This window comes from Hyperolius riggenbachi, chromosome 8 (genome assembly GCF_040937935.1).
Source record: "Hyperolius riggenbachi isolate aHypRig1 chromosome 8, aHypRig1.pri, whole genome shotgun sequence".
NCBI lineage: Eukaryota > Metazoa > Chordata > Amphibia > Anura > Hyperoliidae > Hyperolius > Hyperolius riggenbachi.
The window spans coordinates 163,104,450-163,127,589 of record NC_090653.1 but is presented as its reverse complement, the minus strand read 5'-3'; the positions used below and the strand labels follow the sequence as shown (position 1 = coordinate 163,127,589).

Below are 23,140 nucleotides of genomic sequence, written 5' to 3'. Positions count from 1 at the left end.
CATCCACTCTTGATTGGCCAATTTTACAACTTCTATGTAGTACAGTATGAACTCTTACCTACACAATCTGTTGCTGTATAGCCTTCAAACTCTGTTGGACCTCATACTGCATTGAAGTGGTAAAATTGGCCAGAGTTGACTGTCTCAAACTTCTGAATCCCTTGAACAATAATGTGATGTGTATTTTTCTACAAATTGCACAATATATATCAACATGCATTTGTGATAGACTTGAATATGAGTCCAAAATTAGCTTCTGATTCTTATTTTTCTGGTTGCATTTACAAAGTGCACAGTATAAAATGGTAAAACCGAGAAGCAAAACTCTGATTTCAGATCTGTCCTAGTTGTCTCCTAAATAATAAGTAGCATACTGCAGTGTTCTCCCCAGAATTTTTTTCCAGCCGAGGTGGAATGAAATAGTAGCTGGGTGGGGCGAGATGAGAGAATGCAGGGCCGGTGCTTCTGTGCTCAACTCTGCTTATAGCATAGGAGGAGGTGAGCCAATTGCAGCCGGGTGCTCATGAAAACTAGCTGGGTGGAGCACCCGGCTAAAAGAGCCAGGGAGAACACTGTACCGTTTTGTTCACTTTTTGCTTGAAAAGGCTGCCTAACAGTGGTGAGCAAAAATTCTCCTAATATGCAAATCTGCACAGATCCAGGAAAGTAATTCAATCCAGCCAGTTAAGGTTCATTAACTAGGTGCTAACTGATCAGCAGTTACTGCATTAAATAGGCTCAGTTTAAAGTCAGTTTAAATTTGCACTATTTGCACTGTTGTTACTCTACCTGTACTATTTACCTAAACATGATTTGTGTGTGTGTGTGTGTAGGGGGGGGGGGGGGGTGACAGGGTCATTCAATTTAACTGGTTGGCCTATGACTTGTAGTTGTTTCCCTGTTCTAACTGTTTTCAGAGTTATTGTTTTGTTAAAGAACCTAATTGTTCATGTAGCAACAAATTAATATTGCAAAAACAATTCAAAATAGGAAAACTTATGAGATCATTAAAAGGACATATATAACGTCTGCTATCTGATCTAATCTCTGCAGCACTTTCACTGAAGAGCTTGATTTTCAATAAATGTACCTTTATCACCAAAATATAATTTGTTTGAGTTAAGCAATTCAATTTCATATTTATTAGTCATATAACACTACTTTTATTCCACTGTATTCTACTGCAGTCAGTTCTCTTTTGTGTTTGTGTTGAATGCTGTACTCCTGTATTCTACAGGGTGTACATGTTCAGTTAATTACCCAGGTAGACCACCTTTCAATAAAGATCACCACTCAGAAATCAGAAATGAGTCATGCATTTTAGCAAAAAAATTGTTATGATCATGTCTGCAGCGTTTACTGCTGGCTGCAGTGGTAGTGTAACCCAAGCAGTTCTGATGTCATTACATGCATTTTCTTGCATAGTTTGGTTTGCACTTAAACTAGTTGCTGATTCCATCTGCAGTCGCTCTGAAGTTAATGACAGTTTAATATGCTTTTGTGTAAACAAACATTGTCTGCTGCAATGGAGGGGCAATCCCTTTCCTGCAGGCTGCATATCATTGTCTGCCTTTTCCTGCTGTCAGCCTGTGATTAATTACCATTCACTTGTGTGGGAATCTGCAGGTCTGCTCCCATTGGATGACCTCAGTATAAAGAACTGCTTCCTGCAATGCTTGATGGGCTACCATAGTCTCAGATTCTGTCTGTTACTCTGCTCGTGCCCCACCTAGTTCCTGGTCCGTGTGGACTGCGCTGACTCCTGCGAAGGGGTCAGCGAGTCCTCCTAGTTCTGCTCTTGTTCTAGAAGTTGTTACTTGCTTGTCTTGTGTCATATATTGGTTCATCGCCAATATATACGCATACTTGCGCATTTTGTTATTTTCCTTGTATTCGTGTTACGTTGATACATCAGTGTCGCTGATATATACGTACACGAACTGTTTATTTCCTGTGTTCAGTTAGTCAGCCTTCCAGTTTGCGCGTATCGTGAGCACCCGTGCTGAGCTAGTATCCTGCTCCTGGTCCTGTTTGTGGATTGCGTTCATCTCTGCGAGGAGATAACGAATCCTTCTGAATCCTGTCCTGTTACCGTTTGTGGATTGCGTTCATCTCTGCGAAGAGATAGCGAATCCTTCTGAGCCCTGTTCCCTGTATTGCTCCAGTGCTAGTCAGTGTTCCTGCTTATGTCATATATCGGTTCATTGCCGATATATACATATGTTAGTCAGACGTTACAAATAGTTTCATTGATAGCTGTAATTGTAATACGCTAGGAAAACATACTTATTGTATATTTGTCTGTGTTACGTTCATCTATCTTGATCCTGCTATTTCCTGACTATCTTGTCCTGTCTTTGTGAGGCACGCCATCGCTGCAAACGCATTGGCTGCCTCATTCCAGTCTGTCTTATTGTGGACGCTTGCTGTCACTAAGTAGTGGCTAGTTAAGCAGGCGTTCATTCTGTCTACCTGTCCTGATCTCCTCAGTCCTGGTTTATGCGCTCAGCGCTACTTTGCGCTGAGACGTTATTACGAAAGTGTTGTTTGTGGCTGTTCGGATCTGCACCGGCTCTGTGCACCACAATCTCCTATTTGAGTCAGTCCTCTCCTCCACTAAACTGGGGATATCCTGATCCCTTGTGCTGGTGTGTGTACCTCCTTCACGTCAGCTTATGTGTTGTATGCTGACTGTGGAGATTACACCTCCAAGCTTAACAAAAATATTATTAGACACTATCGGTTAGCCATGATAGCGTGACTTGCTTTTCTAAGTGAATCAATCTAGAATCTAGGATCAACATTCATGTTATCAGACAATCTGCATTAGCACCTATCTTTCTTCTGCTATGTCCAGCAGACACTGTGGAGATTATTCTACCCGTGACGGAGCAAAAAAGGGATGCAGGGTGCAGTCCCCTTGCCCCTGAGAGGCCCACATGGGGCCCTCCTCCAGTCACTAAATTAGCTCTTTTAAGGTGCTGTAGCAATAGTGGTCACCTCGATATGTATTTTAAATAGTGGTAATCATTAACAAACCATTCCCTTTTCTCTGCTCCACCTCTGACACAGCAGCTGTCCTTGGAAAGTCGGTCTTGGTGATGTGTACTATGATTACATACATGAGGGTAGAGCAGGAGCCCAGTGTAAAATTTGTGCTGGGGTCCATGGTTCTCTATCCATGCCACTTTATCCCATGCTAAGGCTAACTGCAGGGAGTGGAGCATATTAAGTGCTTCATGATCTTATAGTGCCTTATTCAGCTAGCTGTGTCCACTTTTATATACAACATCTTGGGGCGGTAAATGAAGTGCCACATGGCATGTTGCAATCCCCAATATCTAAAGGGGTCCAAATAAAGGGGTGCAGTTTGCTATGCTATAATATAACACATACTAGAACCCCTATTTTTGTATTGAGGGATAGTAGTAGTGTGTCTGAACATCCCCAAACATCAAGGCCCACCAATATTCCTGGGCATGGGAGACCCAAAACCTTTCTGCGCTGCACCATACCAACTGTTTCTACACTTGTTCATATTTCAGTTCAGAGCAAGGCGCTCTGTTGGGGCAGATACATTCCAGGCAAAAAAGATTTTCTCAACATTTCATTGTAATGGAAACTCCCAGATGAAAATTCCTATGTTAAGGGAAGGTACTATATATGTGTAATCCAGTAATACATTTACCTCTTTCTCAGAAGATATATATATACTTTTGACAGTTACATTTTTCAGTCTTTTAATGCAATATTCCCAGTAACATGTAAGTGTTTACTGTTTGTGCATGTAAATATTAATGCTACTGTTAAGTTTACACCTCCTTGGGCTATACACTGCCCTTTACACCCCCTTGAGCTATTTTTAAACAATTCATCGTATAGAAAAGGTAGTTGCTTAAAGTTCCAGGGTTTAAAATGGGAGCATTTTTCATATGTTGTTTGTAAAAGTCCTGGTTTACATGCCTGTTGCATGTTACTTTTGGACTGCTCCCCAGGCAGTAGTAGCAGGCCCAGTTCACCCATGATGCCAAGTGAGGCGACTTCCTCAGGCATCAGAAGTCTGGGGGCGGCACCAGGCAGAAACAGGAAGTGAAGAGAGTGCCTGGCCAACCTATACTGGGGGCAACTGTAACTGGCTAACCTTTACTGGGGACAACTGTACCTAGCTACCAATACTGGGGCACCTATACCTGGCTACCTACCTATACTGAGGGTGTTTTTTGGGGGGCTTATCAGGTGCCGTGCGATTGTCGGAGGAGGAAGGGGGAGTCGGGCGGGCATTCTCACAAGTTTGCCTCAGGCAGCAAAAAGTCTAGAACGGGGCCTAGGTAGTAATTGATTAGAGATTATCCTAATCAATACCTTTGTGTAATTTGTGTTTGTGTGTTGCTGTTATTTGCAATGACGTTCCTGTCTTTTCTCTTGCGCATTTCAATTAAAAGTTTTATTTAGAGATAAACAGGTTACATAGTTACACAGTTATTTGGGTTGAAAAAAGACAAACACCCATCGAGTTTAACCAGAAAACCGGGTCATGGGGGGAGGGGGATCTTATAAAGAGAAGTTACACTGGTGATTGGCTATTATTTGGCTTGGAAAGTTTGGTTTCTCTTTACATGGCAGACTTTTTCTTCTGCAATGCGTCCCTTTATTGAGACCCAGTTCATAATGGCTGTAAAAAACGATCCGGTCATGGAACAGATCGTAATTGATGCGAACGGATCAAATGTTAACCTATGGATCCATTTGCATTGGTCCATCCGAACGGATCGTTTCCACACGCTCCGCTGAATGGAACCACAAGTTTGGTGCTGCAGCGATTTTTCCAGGCTGCGGAGCCCAGCACTGGATTGGGCACAATGAGAAAGGGATCCTAAAAATACACTGGCTTAGATTGTAAGCCTTTGGCAGGGTCCTCCCTTCCCTAGTCTATCCTACATGATCGTGTGCTCCTTTCCTATGTCAGCCTCATACTTGTATTACTGGACCTACCTAACCTGCCCAAAATTGCATGATCATGTATCTTGCACCTTGTTTGCCTTGTATAACTTTGTTCTATATTCTATAACCTTGTTACATCTGTCATCCTTGTATCATTGTATGTATATAATGTCCAGCGCTGCGAAATATGTTGATGATTTATAAATACAATAAATAATTATAGCAAACCAACCGTTCTAGCTAGCAAAAATCTATTTTAGTGATGGGGTCTGGGGGGGATATGAGAGAACGGAGCTGAACCAACTGAATGGAAATGGAACAGAAACGGATTCGTTCTAACGGAAATCAGAGCCGTTTTCACGAATCCCTTTTCCTGAAACAACAAAGTCAGTTTGCTGCAGAAATTCAAATCAGATAAATAGTTTTGTGCTTTTACCATTCTAATCATTAAATCTATTATTATTTTAGGATACACCTTAAGATATTTTTTAACTCTGGGTCACATGATTACTGGCTACTGACTTCATGCATAAAATACTGTACATGTGGTAGTTGTTTACTGAGCAGGGAAGAAGCATGAGGAAAGAATAATTCACTAAGTGTAAAATAATAAGGATTTCCCTGTTCAGTGGATGTATGAAATTGATGCCTATTGCATACATTTCAAAAAGGTGCCCTCAAATCTGGATAATGTCTACAGTAGAATATCAGTAATGTCACCAATATTTTACTATCACCTTACCTAACGTGCTTCTCACACTAACCCTCCCTCCCTATCCCTTACCTACGCCACTAACACTAACAGTCAGCCAGAGTGGGGTTTGGCTACATATTAGCTGAACCCTGGGCAGCCTATCACTTACCCCCCCCCACCACCACCACCACCACCACCACCGATATCCGGAGTTCAGCTACAAAGTAGATGAACCCTCCGCTCATATCAGAGGTTTAGCTACTTGATAGCCATATCCCTGGCTTTACTTAAATTCCTTTGTTATTTGGAGTTTGGCTACTTGGTACTGCTATTACGCTATTCACTATTGGCTCCAACCGCCAGCATTAGCAGAAAAAGCATTTGAAGCGAGATGCTGGGCAGCTGGTTCAGACAATTCAGTACTTTGGATCTTTTGGCAATGCATTGGGGCAGTTGAACACAAGCTGATTCTCAGCAGAGGCTACCCTGGCCATCTGCATCTGCTGAGCTTAGTATAGCGTGTTTACACACCACATATTTGTGAAAGGGTAGGCCTGTGTGTTTCCACAGTAGACCGCTGCGCCTGTTTAAAATCTATGGCATTATCATGGTAATACTGTGAAACCACATCACCAAGTACACTGAGCTAAATAATGCATCTAATAAATATTATTATCAGTTACCATGCACCTTTTTAAGTACACTATACATTTAAAAAAGTTTAAAGACCCAAGAGTGAAAATATAGGGCCTAACACTAGATACATTTATATGGCGCTGAAAAGGTTTCTGCAGCACCTTGCAGAGAACATTGAACAGTCTAGGTCACTTAGGGCTGGTTCAGACGGACGCTTTCCCGCCGTTTAGACGTAACTTTTTTTCGGGAACTACCGCCAAGTGAATGGGAGCATTTGAGACACGCATTTGCAGGCTTTCATGAAAGCCTGATGGTAGATCCCGGCGTCGTTTCTCATCTTGAAAGCAACATGTTGCTTTCAGAGGCGGTAAACGCTGGGAAACAAGTGCAAAGACCTGAACTGCTAGCCTTGAAGGCTTCACAAAAGCCTTCAAAAGCTAGCGTCTAAATGCCAGCGTTTAAACACCGGCATTTGAACGTGGCGCAGAGCAAAAGTTCAGCAGAAGCCCTGGTAAACCAGCCCTAAGGCCTTATCCACTCCTAAAAACAAAAACGCAGTTGCAAGCATTTCGCGTTTTTGTGTGCTGTTTTTTTTTCCCCTCCCGGTGCTCCACTGTGCGCTGGAAAAATCGCTTTTCTAAGTGCTTTGCCAGAGCGGTGTTGAGATTCACTGCCTGTCGCAAGTCAGGAAGTGAACTCTGTGACCAGGAAAATAATAAATACAATGTATTTATGCTAAAGAATGTGAACGCAATTGCTGCATAAAGCGGTTTTGTGAGCGTTTAGTGCTCTTCCGATACCTTCCATGATCTGAAAATTGTCTGGTACAGGCACTGCTTTGCTGAGCGCACAGCACACAAACCGCGCTGATATGAACCTTCTCATAGAGATTCATTGCACATTGCGCTTGAAAAAAGGCCAAAAACGCCCCTAGTGTGAATGAGCCCTTACTGCGTTTCAATGTGGCTCACAATCTAAAGCCTTTATTAAAATGTAGGTCCTGCATTGAGAGATATTCAAGATTCTTTGTTTTGATTGTCGATTGTGGGTGGGAATCTATGCAAATACAGGGAGAACATACAAGCTCCATGCAGATAGTGTCCTGGGTGAGATTCAGACTGGGAAAAGAGTTCTACCACTTAGCCACTGTGCTTCTTAGCTTTACCTAACAATTCTTACGTTCATCATTTAATTCCGGATTTGAGTTATGAGCAACAAAAGAAAACCAGATCTCTTGCTATTTCATGAATAATTGTATTAATGCCTTTTTAGAGAAAAAAAGATTCTTATTTAATGCCTTTTTTATATTGCTATGTGTATGACAAAAAAAACATAGAATAAGTAATTCTCACTTGACTTTATATATCTCCCAAATCAGCTGAATTGAAAATCAGTTGAAGTAAATTATGGATAACAGATTAAATAAGCAAAAAAAAAAGCCGAACAGCTACTGTGTCTCTGCGTGGATACTGGATATAGACAGTGTCTAGCTAAAGTGCGCTCTCTAGTGTCCATTTATAGAAATACATTTTCAAAACGTAAATACAGTACTGTACTGTAGTTTACCATATTGCATTGAGAATTTTAATTTTAATATCACACTGCAATATAATATAAACCTGTATTTAAATGACTATACCAAATAACGTACAAATGTACTTTACTTCTGGGCAATTTGGATTTAATGAAAATGTAACATGAGTTTACTGAGGCAAGTTTATAAACTCTGAAGTGGGTCTCTTCCATTTAACAAACTCTATATTATGATTAGATGTATTCAATAAATCTATTAAAGCCCAAGCACAGGAATCGTGTTTCAAACCATAGTTTTAAAAGGACACCTGATGTGAGAGGGATCTCGTGTTTGCCATATTTACTTTCTTTTAAACAATACCAGTGCCTGGCATTCTACTGATCTTTCATGCATCAGTAGTGTCTGAATCACGCACTTGAAACAAGCATGCAGCAAATCCAGTCAAACCTGAGTCAGAAAAATCTGATCTTCATGCATGTTCAGGATCTATGGCTAAAATTATTAGAGGCAGGACAGCTGGTTAATTTGCATTGTTTAAAAGGAAATAAATATGGCAGGCTTCATATCCCTCTCAGTTCAGGTGAGCTTTAAATGTATTATGTATAAAACATTGCTGGTTCCCCCACAACCACTTGCTGCCTGTTTAGCTTGCAATGACTATGTGAAACATTTTCCCTTACAAGCATCCCTGCAAAGTATTAGGGCTTGTTTCCACTGTTGCGACGCGATTTCGGCCGCATTCCGACGCTTGTGAAAACGCATGCGGATGAGTTTCCGCATGCGTTTTTACCCGCGATTTCGCATGCGATTTCGCATGGCAGGGTGCCATGCGAAATTAACCATGACACTGCCAGGGCTAAATAAAATTGAAAAAGGTGCGAAATCGCACGCGAAATCGCGGGTAAAAACGCATGTAACAAACGCATGCGTTTTTACTATTAAATACATTAGCGGCGATTCGCACGGATTCCCGACGCAGGCGAAATCGTTGGCTCTTTTGTGCGTTTTTTTCACGCTGAAAAAAACGCACCTCAACAACGCTACAGTGGAAACAGGCCCATCCACTTGCATTACATGTGCGGATCTGCATGCGTTGGACGCATGCAGATTCGCGATAGTGGGAACGAGCCCTGAGGCTGGGTTTCCACTTGATTCCTGTCCGATTCCCCTCATGCAGATTTAGATGTGATTTTTCAGTCAATTGAAATCAATGCACTGCATCCGAATTTGCGTGCTGGAAAAAAATGGACGGTCAGCAACTCAATAGTCGTGCATGGCATGGCTAGAGGGATTCTTCCTTCTTTTTTTTTTTCAACAATAATTTTTATTAATAGAGAACTTAAGCAGTATAAATGAAACAATGAATACCAGTTTCAGTTACAAAAGAAAAACAGTACAGATGATAACAATTATCTGCTGAGTTGAACAGAGGAAACACAAAAAACAAAGAAACAAAAAGGGGGGAAAAAAAAGAGGAAGAGGAACCAACTCTTGCACAATACTCAATTCTAACAGGATCTCGCTTTGCAGATGATTAGGTGAGAGAAAAAAAAAGTAACATATTAATAATGCGCCCGAAACAGGTGTATACCTGAGGCTACTTACACACCAAGACGGTGCATTTTAGGGGACATTATGGTCGCATAAGGTGCCCCTAACGCAACGCATGGTGGTGCAGGAGAGGACGGTAGAGTGAGCCGCGTTAGGCGGCTCTATCCACATGAGGTCTCCCAGGGTGGCGCTGATTGGCCGGCGGGACCACGTGATGCGGAGCGAGACACTCCGCATCACGTGGTCCCGCCGGCCAATCAGCGGCCGCCAGTGCAGTGCATATTAAGTAGCCATGTGCGCGGCTACTGTAGCGGCATCTCCCCGCCTCCTCTCCGCCCCCCACTGAGCATGTGCAAACAGTGTAATGCAGCTAAAGCCGCTAGAACGCACAGCATGCTGCACTTTCACTACAACGTGCAGCGTTACATGTAACGCAACTGGGGCAGTGTGAACAGCCCACTTGTGTTACATTGCTGTACGTTGAGGGAGCGTTACAGGCTGCACTAACGTGCGCCTGTAATGTCCCTGTGTGGAAGCAGCCTTATCCCCGGTGCGAGGCTGACCACATGACCCATGGGTCCCAAATACATGACTCATGGGTCCCAAATATGGCTAGAGGGATTCTGATGTGTTCTCGCATTGCCCAAGTGCCTTCATCACAAGCCGGCACAGTGAAAATGTAGGCTTAAAATAATGTTCACGCAGGATTCACATACCTCTGAATTGTCTGTTCCAGTCCCAAACCCCACAAGGTGCAGCCGTTCTGGCCAATAACAACCAAAAGACTGGCACTAGAACAGGCATGGGCAAACTCGGCCCTCCAGCTGTTACAGAACTACAAGTCCCACAATGCATTTGCCTTTATGAGTCATGACTGTGGCTGTCAGACTCCTGCAATGCATTGTGGGACTTGTAGTTCCTTAACAGCTGGAGGGCCAAGTTTGCCCATGCCTGCACTAGAAGCTTGCCTGCTGGGATCAGTATCGGCTGTTCTGGGATTGCATACTTCCAGTAACGTGCACTCATGAAACAACAACAGATACTTTTGGACAGAAGAGGAAAGGTTGAGGCACAGTTGCTGCTATAGTACCTTTTAATCACCAGCACATATAGACAACATGGTAGCAGTGGGGGTTAACAAGCCAGCTGTTTCATGTAGCAAACGCTTCCTTAAAGGCTATGAAAGGTTAACATACATACATACATAGAAATACAAATATTTTATTGTTATGCACATGGCTTAGGCTAACTTCTATCTTCGGTTCTTCTTAGTACTCATATCAGTAGAGTAAGAGTAAGCAGTCAGGGAGAGCAATGTTTTCCTCAGAGTTTGACATGGATAAAAGAAAGGCTTCTCTTTCAGAAATATTAGTGGATTTGAGGTCTAAAAAAGTTAGCAGAGCCTCAAACCCTGTGTGAACCCCGTGTGAACAAGCACACAGTTCAGATGTTTCTGACTGGATTTGCCACATGCTTGTTTCAGGTGGTTGATTCAGACTTTACTGATACAAGAAAGATTAGCAGTATGCCAGACAACTGGTATATTTTAAAAGGAAATTTATATGGCAGCCTCCATACCCCTCTCACTTCAGGAGCTCTATGCAATTACCAAACTCGCCAGCGCTAAGTGCTGGCGAGTTCTTAAATTAGGCGTCAGCAAGGTCGCCTAATGCAATTGCATTTAACACCCCCCAGGGCGGAAAAGAACTCGCCTGGGCTATATAATCGCCCAGCAAGTTCCTTTCCCCCTATGCAATTGCATTTTGCACCCCCCGGGAAGCGATGCTTCCCGGCAAACATAGGTGCTAACTTTTCACCTGCTCTGAGCAGGCGAAAAGACCTATCGCTGCTGTCAGCGGGCTGATTTTGGCATCTGGGAGCCTCCTTTACTAAGGAAACCCCAGATGCCAGTGATTTAAATAGGTAAATGAGTCAGTTTTGACTCCTTACCTATTTAAAATGTAACAAAAAAACATACCTCCATCGTTCCCGTCTCGCCGCATGTCCCACGCCAATCCTCCGCTCATATCTGTGACTGTGAGTATTCTTGGAGCCGGCAAAGCATCTTTGAGTATCCCGCCGGGGCTCCCCATTAATCCACTAGGTGGCCCAATGAGAATCATCCTGATTCTCATTGGTCCAATTAGAATCAGAATGATTCTCATTGGGCCACCTAGTGGAGGAATGGGGAGCCCCGGCGGGAGACTCAAAGATGCTTTGCCGGGCTCCAAGAACACTGACAGTCACAGAGATAAGCGGAGGAACGGCGTGGGACATGCGGCGAGACGGAACGATGCAGGTATGTATCTTCTGAAGGTCCCGCGGTAGCAACGAGCGTCAGGAGGCGACGGGCGGCGGGTAAGAGCCTTGCGACGATGCGCGCATCTTCCCGGGAGCGAGGCAGCAGTGTTGTGGTGCTGAAGGACAGCTCCACGGCACAAATGCCTCGCTCCACATCGCTGGCCACACAGGAGCATCGCTCAGCGAATACCTAGTATTCGCCTGAGTTATGCTCCTTTACGCAAGGGCATCGCTCAGGTGAAACTGGCAATTGAATGTGCCGGTAAATCCTGAGCGATGTGAGGAGATAAGAAGCTCGCATGTTTTCAGCTTCTTATCTCCTCAAATTGCATATGGCCCCAGGTGTCCTTTAAGGTGGCGGATGGTCTCTCTTTACTTCTGATGTTACTGAAGGCTAAACAAGCAGGTGTTTTTTTTTAACACACTTGGGCCCATATGCAATTCCAGTTTTCTCCTATGTTTTCTCCTAGGAGCTAATTTTTCATCTTCTATTTTAAATATTTTTCCAGCACTTTTCAACTGAAAAAGTACTGAGAAGTAAGTACAAAAGTATTAGCAAAATTATTCTGAGTATTTTCTTGCTTGCTGGTGGCTTAAAAGGCATTTTATTGACAAATTTAAAAATATCACCTAGGAGAAAACTCTGGTGAAAAAGTGAATTGCATATGGCCCTTGGGCCCATATGCAATTCACTTTTACTCCTGAGTTTTCTCCTAGGTGATATTTTAAAACTTGTCAATAAAAAAACATTTTAAACCACCAGCAAGTATAAAAAAAAATACTCAAAATAATTTTGACTGTACCTTTTACCTACTTTTTGATACTTTTTTCCCATTGCAAAGCGCTAAAAAGTTATTTTAAATCAAAGATGAAAATGTTTCTCCTAGGAGAAAACTCAGGTGAAAAAGCGAATTGCATATGGCCCCTGTTGTCTAAGTTTTTTGTGGTATCTAATTACTAAAAGTAGTAGTTTTGATGATAGGTCAGTTCTCTAGCTGTCTCTAATGAGGTGGCCTGATGGGCAGAAATGCCCAATCTGACACACGAGTCTCATAAGTGCCCTAATCTGCAGTCCACCAACTTTTTGCTAGTTGGAGTTCATACAAGAAGGGCAATACAGAGTTATTATGGTGCTGATTGGCTAGGTGGATGCACTGTTCACTAAAATAAAAATAGTTTGTGGATCATAAAGTCTGGCAAATTCCTCTTTAACTAGGAAGTTGTGAAATTCCTCTAGCTTTCTGACTGTACTTTTTAAGAGGTCAAGAGCAGGGTGTGAGATTGCATTTCCTGACTGTACTTATCAACCACCTTAGCGGTAACCCCAAGTCAAGCTCAGGGTTGGAAATCCACAGCTCAAAGCGGTAACCGAGAGCCAGACTCGTGGTGACCGCAGCGAGGTTAATGCAGAGCATAGCGCACAGCAGGCGTTTCAACTCACCTCCCCGGGGATCCAGATACCGGCAGCCGTTTCTCTTCCTGTCATCGGAGGCTCTGGATCCCTTTGGTGAGCTCACCATCTGTTGTCACGACAACAGCCGGCGATCTCACTACAGAGGTATAGTGCCACCCAGAGGACACAGGGAGAACTGCAGCGCTGAATCCCAGGGAGATGAGGAAGTGCAGGGGCTGCTGCAGAATTTCTGGCGGCATAATTGTTTTATGCCGCTTTAGACCCGCTGTCGTTAGTCGGTTGCAGAATAATGTTAAAGTGTAACTGTCGGGCATAAAATCAAAAATCAATTCTTTATTTTTATCTGGTAAACAAGTAATACGGATGCTAATCAGGCAATCCAAAAGTTAACATCTCTATTACTTTTCTTGTTTATAAATGATCATTCCCCAGTTTACCTGACTCTTATTTGGTACGTTGCCGCACAAAAGGAAGTTGCAGGGCATGCTGGGTTGTCCTTTTTTTGCTTCTGTACATTAGTTAAGTCTGAGGGGAAATAAAGAAGCACAAAAAGACAACCCAGCATGCCCTGCAACTTCCTTTGTGCGGCAACATACCAAATAAGAGTCAGGTAAACTGGAGAATGATCATTATAAAAAAGAAAAGTAATAGAGGATGTAACTTTTGGATTGCCTGGTTAGCATCCATATTACTTGTTTACCAGATATAAATAAAGACTTGAATTTTATTTTATGCCCGACAGTTACACTTTAATACACATTTGTATCTCCATTTTACTGGGCTTGATCTAATTCCCTTTTTCTCCTAAGTTTTTGCCTAGGTGCATTTTCATTCCTTATCAGTAAAATACATTTTAGGCCACCACATTTTTGTTTACTATTGGCAGTAAAAGGTAGGTTTACTATTGGCAATAAAATCAAGAAAATAAGGAGAGGCATTATCTTACTTCTCCGGAAGATAGGACACCAGTTCAACTGGAAATTATTTATTCAAAACACAGACAACACGTTTCTCGGGTTCTAGCCTGCTTCCTCTGGTCAATACACAGTGCCTTGTAGCCGTGTAAAAATAGAGCATGGGCGCCTCTGACTTTTTCACCTACTTTTTGGTACTTTTTCAATGGTGGATGGATCTTTACGAACTCCATATACTGCCTGATGGAGCAGGGTGTTGCCCATGAAGCATGTTGCTATTACTTTGGAGTTTATTTGAATAAAGATATTTTTCAGTTAATAACAGATCGTGTGTCTACTTGTGGGAGATAAGTCCACCACTGCCTCCCCCTTTTTTAAACGGTTTTTAACTATTTTGTCCTTATCTGGCGCCTGTTTACTGCTTTGTATACTACCGGTAATATATCTGCTCCCCCTGGTGGTTTGTGCAAATTACCTGGTGGCCACCCTCAATTATATACGTGGATCACTTTTTTCCCTGAATTTGAAGAATTTGTTAAAGCAGCGTAAAACATTTTTTCCTCCATTATTTGTTCTAAAATGAAACAGAATTTCTGTACAGTATTGCAAAAATGAACATTGCACTGTGGAATTAGCTACACTTGACAGCTACAATTATTTCCACTAGATGGCAGTAGCCTCATATTTGTTTTAACACATCATGCAGTTTTCATTTTGTGATGTAAAAACTACAGATGCTTTAAAAGTTGTTCAGTCCCATTTCTGCCAGATGTGCTCTTTATAAATTTAAGCTTTAAACTACCTTGCACCATACTGTTTATTGCTAACTATTATTTGTGACGATATAGTAGGCTTCCAAATCAAAATATTATGCTGCTTATGTAACATAACTACGACGTTATAGCTGTTTAAGGAATAGCTTTGCAAGGTCTCACAGGGAAACTAAATAAGCGTATACAATTTTTTAAGTATTCTGTCTTTCTAAAAGTTTTAGTGGCTAAAAAAAAAAGTTATTACGTTCTGTACACTTCTATATAAGGCTGAGTTCACATAACATAGCGTGAAAAAGTAGCATATTAGGATGGTGCGTTTGTGATTTGCTATTGCGTTTTCACCGCGTTTTTGGTGCGTTTTGCATTTGTGTTTTTTTTTACACAGATGCATTTTCCATGCGTTTTAATGCATTTGCGGTTCGCTAATGGAAAACGCATATGTATTTAGTATGCATTTTTTTTTAATTTGTGCAAATCACTAGGAAGACAACAGGAAGAGGAAACACATCGGATATCTTTACTTTTTAATTAAAAGCACAGTAAAAAAAATGCATGAAAGGCATTAGCCTAGGCGTCAGCCTAAGTCAGACTGATTCATCCAGCATTTCACTGAAAGCTCCAAACACAAAAAGGAAATCTCTAATGACAATAAAAATGTGTGGATTAACTGAATTTCCATTCAGTTTTATAAATCAGTTCTTACAGGACACCTGTAAGTGGTTAGAAAAAAAAAAAGGAGGGGTTCAACTTATCTGGGGATTCTACCGGCCCCTGCAGACATCCTGTGCCCGCACCGGGACAAAACGATCCTCCGGTCCCCCGGCGAGGCTCACTTTCATTTTCGGCGACAGGCCACTGTCTACATGACCTGGCCGCACGCTTCGTCGTTCGTCGTCGGGCTCGTCCTGTGCAGGCACAGTAGGAGGTTTCCTCATACTGCACCTGCGCAGGACTCTCCCTGTTACGGGATGCGAGGATGCGTAACGAGGATGTGTGCAGCCAGGGCCGGTGACATAAAAGTAAAGTGAGACACGGCGGGGGACCAGAGGATCGTTTTGTCCCGGTGCGGGTACAGGACATCTGCAGGGGGCTGGTAGAAGCCCCAGGTAAGTTAAACTCTATTTTTTTTTTAAACTGCTTGCAGGTGTCCTTTAAAGAGAATCTGTATTGTTAAAATCGCACAAAAGTAAACATACCAGTGCGTTAGGGGCCATCTCCTATTACCCTCTGTCACAATTTCGCCGCTCCCCGCCGCATTAAAAGTGGTTAAAAACAGTTTTAAAAAGTTTGTTTATAAACAAACAAAATGGCCACCAAAACAGGAAGTAGGTTCATGTACAGTATGTCCACACATAGAAAATACATCCATACACAAGCAGGCTGTATACACCCTTCCTTTTTAATCTCAAGAGATCATTTGTATGTTTCTTTCCCCCTGCAGCTATCTTCCACTAAAGTGTCAGGCTGTTTCTTCCTGCAGAGTGCAGACAGCTCTGCCCGTATGTAATTCCTCAGTATGTGAAAGCCCAGCCAGCTCAGAGGACGATTTATCCAGCTTGTAAAAGATAATAGAGCAGAGAGAAGCTGCACTAATCTAAATAACACACAGGCAGTGTGCAGAGAGGGGCCTGGAGGGGGGAGATGCATCACAGAACCACAACACTGAAGAACTTGGCAGCCTTCCAGACACAGGCTGACAAGTCTGACAAGAGAGAGATAAGTTGATTTATTACAGAGATGGTGATAGTAGAACGTGCTGCAGTAAGCCAGAGCACATTAGAATAGATTTTGGAACTTGTAGGATGGAAGAAAACCAGATGAAATTTTTGTTACGGAGTCTCTTTAATGCAGGGAAAAAAGCAAAATGTAAATGTAAGACAATTGTGTTACTGGTTTAGAGTATTTCATACTCAGTACTTGAATGCAGTGTGAAGTTAATTACATACATTTGACACTTGAGAATCAGGTGCTCCTAATTGGTAGAAACTGATTCATAACAAAAGCCACATGAATTGGCAGCACAGTAGTGTAGTGAATAGCACTCTTGCCTTGCCGCACTAGGACCTCTGGTTCAAATCTGATCCTGGACACTACAGTATCTTCATATATTGAACATAAGCAGTGTCTCTACCTTGGGACTTATATCTCACTATGGAGAGGAGGCTAACCAAAACAGTAAGCTTATACCAATTAAAAATCCAGTGGTCACATAGCCTCGCAAAGTATACCAAGTAGCTATTTATTGTATAACAAATTCATAAGAGACACCAGGCCTCACATAAATATAGATTCCACAAAACAATTCATCACAGTAGAAAAACACACATTTAAAAACAATGATCGGATTGCATTCTTGAAGCAGGCTGCGTTATCAAATAACATAAATTTGATTGAGTTGATATGAAGGCAAACTATATCTGGCCAGATAGTATAATTTTAGCCACATTCAACTTCCGTCCGCGCACTCATTCATCACGCATGCATGTGCCATGTTATCAAAGTATGGGGGGCCCCCTAAGGATTCAATTTTCCAACAGTTCAGTCCACATAGAGGATGACAGCAGGACTTATAATGTCGTCCATCTATTTCAAAAATGAAGGATTAGCTCTCACCCAACTTGAGCATGGATGGTCAGATATCGGAATTCCGCTGCTACATACAGTAGGGTCCAAACCGCTTGGATCGCTCAGAGGCATGGCACCGTCAGCTCCATCTGAGCCGCTCACTCCACCGCGGAGGACGCCAAGTCGGAGTTCCGGAATCCACGTGTGTGAATGAGTGCTACAGAATACGCAGCCGCGTCAGCACCACCCACCGACGCATTTCACGTCTGCATTGGACGTTTCATCAGGGTGTGGTCTTACAACTAGACGTCACCTCTTATCTAGTACTGCAGACTTCGCCTTCCACAAGGAATCACCATGTCAACCACTTGTGTTCATAACAAAGTAGGACACACGTAATACGGGCTACTCGTGTTAGGCTCAGCATAATAAATGTTTGATCATAGGTTGAGGGTGGGCGCAATTCGCATAAAAGTTCCCATACCAGCCTTATCTGTATTAAATCACTTCGCTTGCTCAAATTACAGTCCGGTAGTAACATAGATGTTCATTATAGACAAGAGGAAAGAAATTCATGTGTGTGATGTTCAGCATATGGCTCACCATTGTTGTATCGTCCATCACTGCTGACAGTTCTGTCTGATAACATAGATTCAAATAGCATCTCGGTGAACTTTGAGCCTATCACTTCTCGTCCTATCATTTACAATTCATATTCATATCTATACATATTCGTAGCTATGAGGATATTAGCAATAGGCACATAATGTCCTTAAAGGCACAGTCGCCATCGTCGGTGGGCGGTGCTGACGCGGCTGCGTATCCTGTAGCACTCATTCACACACGTGGATTCCGGAACTCCGACTTGGCGTCCTCCGCGGTGGAGTGAGCGGCTCAGATGGAGCTGACGGTGCCATGCCTCTGAGCGATCCAAGCGGTTTGGACCCTACTGTATGTAGCAGCGGAATTCCGATATCTGACTATCCATGCTCAAGTTGGGTGAGAGCTAATCCTTCATTTTTGAAATAGATGGCCGACATTACAAGTCCTGCTGTCATCCTCTATGTGGACTGAACTGTTGGAAAATTGAATCCTTAGGGGGCCCCCCATACTTTGATAACATGGCACATGCATGCGTGATGAATGAGTGCGCGGACGGAAGTTGAATGTGGCTAAAATTATACTATCTGGCCAGATGTAGTTTGCCTTCATATCAACTCAATCAAATTTATGTTATTTGATAACGCAGCCTGCTTCAAGAATGCAATCCGATCATTGTTTTTAAATGTGTGTTTTTCTACTGTGATGAATTGTTTTGTGGAATCTATATTTATGTGAGGCCTGGTGTCTCTTATGAATTTGTTATACAATAAATAGCTACTTGGTATACTTTGCGAGGCTATGTGACCACTGGATTTTTAATTGGTATACACTACAGTATCTGCATGGAATTTCTATGTTCTCCCTGTGCTGGTATGGGCTATGGTTTCCACTCCTAAACGGACTGATGAGTTAATTTTTCATTAAAATTTGGCTTTAGTCTATGATGGGTACATATGACTAGTAGGGATTCGATTGTGAGCTCCTCTAATACTGGCAATAACGAGAGCTCCACTTGTCCTGCCCTGAGCCCCTGTGGGTTCGTAGCGCTCGCTATGCTACTCTGATAAGGTGTGTTAACTTTGGTAAGGCATGTTAACTTTGATAAGGTGTGTTATCTCTGATAAAGCGTGTTAACTTGGTTAAGGCGTGCGATCTCTGATAAGGCATGTTAACTCGGATAAGGCATGCTATTTGTCTTAGTGAATCAAGCCCAAAATATGATATACTAATATGTATACTAGTCTATAACACCTCAATCTGGTATCGCAATAAATTACCAGTCAGTTGCACAAGTTCAAATAAACTCAATGCTGTAAGCTTGTACTGCTCATTAAATCATAATCTTAACTGACACTCCTAGAAATACCAGAGAGATGAGAAAAGCTGCTCCTGTATCCCACCGTTCCCTCTCACGCCTCGTGTTACGCGACAAACTGTCGCTTCTCCAAAGTCTCTAAATGTAATATACAAACTTCTGACTGCTTAACTCAAAGGGCTGGTGCACACCCTAAACGCTTTTCTGAGCGCGTTGTGATTTTAAAAGCTCTTGCTAATGTTATTGTTATCCCATGTGTGTGTGCACACTGGAGCGATGTCATGTAGTAAAAATCGCCCATAGCATTGCATTAGCAAGAGCTTTTAAAATCATTAGTGTTTAAAAAGTTCTTGTGGTGTGCACCAGCCCAAAGAGAAGAAAACAGTTCCCACACAATACAGCCAATATTGTCCATTATATGCCAATGGTCAGATTTGCATAACTAATCTTTTTCACACCTTAACTGCTTCCGGACCAGCCAAGTTGAAACAATGGTTGCCGTACGGTCCCGCCCTTCCCCCGATCGCAACGCTCTGCCCCTGCCACAACCCACTCGCACTACCGTCTATATGACGGCAGAGCTGTGTGAGACGGTTAGGAGGCAATTTCATTGACTTCTGACCCTGTCATGACTGTAAGTCAATCCCATTGGCTTACATTGATGGACAGCATCAGGAGCCAATGAAAGGGGCTCCTGACCTGCTCACACAGCTCTGCCGTCATAGCAACGGCAAAGTGAGGAACCTGCGGCAGGAGCGGCGGATCATTACCTTGATTCATCGGTAAGCGACATTTTACTGTGCCATAACGGGGCAGAGACTGCTGGTATTGCAGTAGTTAAGCACCTAGTTGTGCACAAAATAAATAATAGAGGTCCAGCTTCCACACCCTTAGTTTATCACTAAAAAAAATATCATTATTTAGTGTTTATATATCGCTAACATCTTCCACAGCGCTGTACAGAGTATATATAGTCTTGTCACTAACTATCTCTCAGAGGCGCTCACAATCTAATCACTACCCTAGTCATATGTCTATGTTTGTATCATGTAGTGTATGTATCATAGTTTAGGGCCAATTTTTAGGAGGTCTCCTGCTCGGAGGTCTCCTGCTGACTGCTCCCGTGTCCTCCGACCTCACATGTTCCGTAGCTGAGTCTGGGCTGCCTTGTAAAGCCCAACTTTCCCAGCGGCTGCTCCTTTCCGATCTCTGTCTTCAGCCATGCTGCCTGCGTCTTCTGTATGCCCAGCGCATGATACTTACGCATAACATTTGCCAGATGAAGAAGAAGAAACAGGCAGCGTGGCTGAAGACAGAGATCGGAATGGAGCAGCCGCCGGGATAGGTGAGTTGATACAAGGCAGCAAGGCAGCTCAGGCTCGGCCTCCTGGGGCTATAGGAGCAGTCAGTGGGAGGCCACCTGGGAGGTCTGGTGAATCGGGGGCACCAGGGGCTTACTGGGCTTGCTTGAGGGGGAGGGAGTATGTGGGGAGAGCCCAAGTTACTTTTGACCCAGGGCCCCCACATAACTTACACCAGCCCTGGGATGGGGGGCTGGACCGCTTAGTTTATTTCATTGGAATTGGTTGTTGGGTATTCACAAGACTAGCATTGATAGTGGTCTAAAAAGATTGATTTAAATGGAGAATGCAGTGCTTAGTTAAAAGCAAGTCTGGAAGAGGTTGATTGTAAACAAATTAATCAGCACCTTTTGGTATGGACAAATGCCGGGTGGAAAAAGACAGAAATATCTGACAAAACTGTCCATGCCAGAGTCTGTCAGAGCTCTACAAATGTGCCCTTAAGCAACAGTTACATTGTCAATTTCAGCTGCCTGCTATTAATTTCCTACCCTTGATTTATACCGTGTGTTCTTGCAAGCAGCCACTTATGTTGAAGATGCAGTGATGTGCTGCACAATTGTCATAAAGTGCACACACATGTAACGCCATTCAGTAGTGCACATCGTATGCAGTAAGGATGCCTCATCCACTTCCTCCAACATGTGATTTACAATAGGCAGATTAAATTGGTTTTAATTGTCTTAAGAAAATATGCATTAAACAGCTGATCATCATGACTGTATAGTAATGGCCCCTATAATCACACTTCATTGCTAAGATTCAGTCAAAGTGAAGTTTGCCAATTACCTCAGACATTCTCAGCGGTCAGGCAGTAATAACATGCATGCTTAATCATTGCTAAATGAAATTTTTCTCTATTGCTTATTAACCCAGTTGTGGTAATTGAGGAATCCTTTACTTGGCAAAAGCTTAGAGATTTGTTAAGCACTACCATGGGTGAATAACTGCAGTACTTTGTATTGAAGTCCCTTAATCCACCACACACCAACTGCAATTTAAGGAGGAACTCTGGGAAAAGTAAAATGTATTTTTCCTTTGAAATGTGGATGTCTCTAGTAATATGAAAACATGAATCCTGATTGATGGAAATTTTCATAAGTATAGGCACAGACTATAGTAGTGAAACTGCTTGTCCCCACTTTCACTTTTTACTGAATGAAAACTGTTGGACTTTGTACACCTAAAGTCAAATCTTAGACTGCCATTTTCATGTGAAGTGTCATGCTGCCAACATAAAAGCCCAGACAGTGAACCTGTGTGAAGTACAGCAAAGCCTGTGTAAACATCATACCGTACGTGTTGCTATCTTATAACAGTTTCATATCTGGCTTTTGTGTATGTATATGTTGGCCTAAAATTGCCATTTTTAATATGCATATGGAGTAAGGCCCGGTGCACACCAAAACCCGCTAGCAGATCCGCAACGTTTTTATTATTTTTATGAGGCGTTTTGCTAGTGTTTTGCGGATTGCTGCTGCGGATTTCAGTGTTGTACATTTCATATATTGTTACAGTAAAGCTGTTACTGAACAGCTTCTGTAACGAAACCGCCTGGCAAACCACTCTAATCTGCCATTTTTCAGAGCAGTTTGCGTTTTTCCTATACTTAACATTGAGGCAGAAACGCCTCTGCAATCCAAAAAATGCCTCACCCCGGGAGTATGCGTTTCAGCAAAACGCCTCCCGCTCTGGTGTGAACCACCCCATTGAGATACATTAACCAAGCGTATCCGCAGCCGCAAGCGGCTGTGAAAAAGCCGAAAAACCCGCTCGGTGTGCACCAGCCCTTAGACTGAAGTATAAGTCAAGAATTTTGACCCCCTTCCTCCCTCACTGATCTTTCCTGTTGACCAGCTGTCACTGGCCCATATGCAAATAACTTTTTTCACCTGGATTTTCTCTTAGGTGATATTTTCATAAAATGTCTTTTAGGCCACCAGCAAGCAAGACAATACTAAGAATAAATACGATAGCACTTTTTCACCACAGTTTGGGTACTTTTTTTAGTTGTAAAATGCTGAAAGGTTAGTTTAAAGAGAAGATGAAAATTATCTCCTAGGAGATAGCTCAGGAGAAAAAGTAAATTGCATATGGGCCACTATCTCTAGTTATTTGACATTGGTTAGGTGACAGGATACGGGGGCATACACACATCCAATCTTGATTGGACAATGATTGACCAAATTTACCATGTAGTCCGCAGGTCTACAGGTTTTGAAAACTATGAACAGATTGGCTAGTCATTGTTCAATCAAAATCGAATGTGTGTATGTACCGGTCTTAAACAGTGTTCACATATAGGTCCACTTATGAAATCAGACCTAAAATCTGTGTATAATTCTGCCTCCAAAGTATTATGGAGGGTGGAAAAAAAAGGTACACCCTCATCAGTCCACAAGTGCCAATCTTCACTGTGCCATTGTGATCATACAAACAGGCCTTGATATCAGTAGAGTGTTTATCAGTGTAAAGGAACTGTGCTTGTTGCTATCACTAACAATTGCTGAATGTCAGAAGCCTTGAATAGGAGTACAT

At 42.6% G+C, this 23,140-nt stretch overlaps 1 protein-coding gene across 1 annotated transcript in view; it reads left to right on the top strand.

The window, feature by feature from the left end:
- Positions 1-23,140, top strand: part of NALF2 (NALCN channel auxiliary factor 2) — a 266,127-nt gene that overhangs the window by 219,846 nt on the left and 23,141 nt on the right. The window lies entirely within an intron of this gene.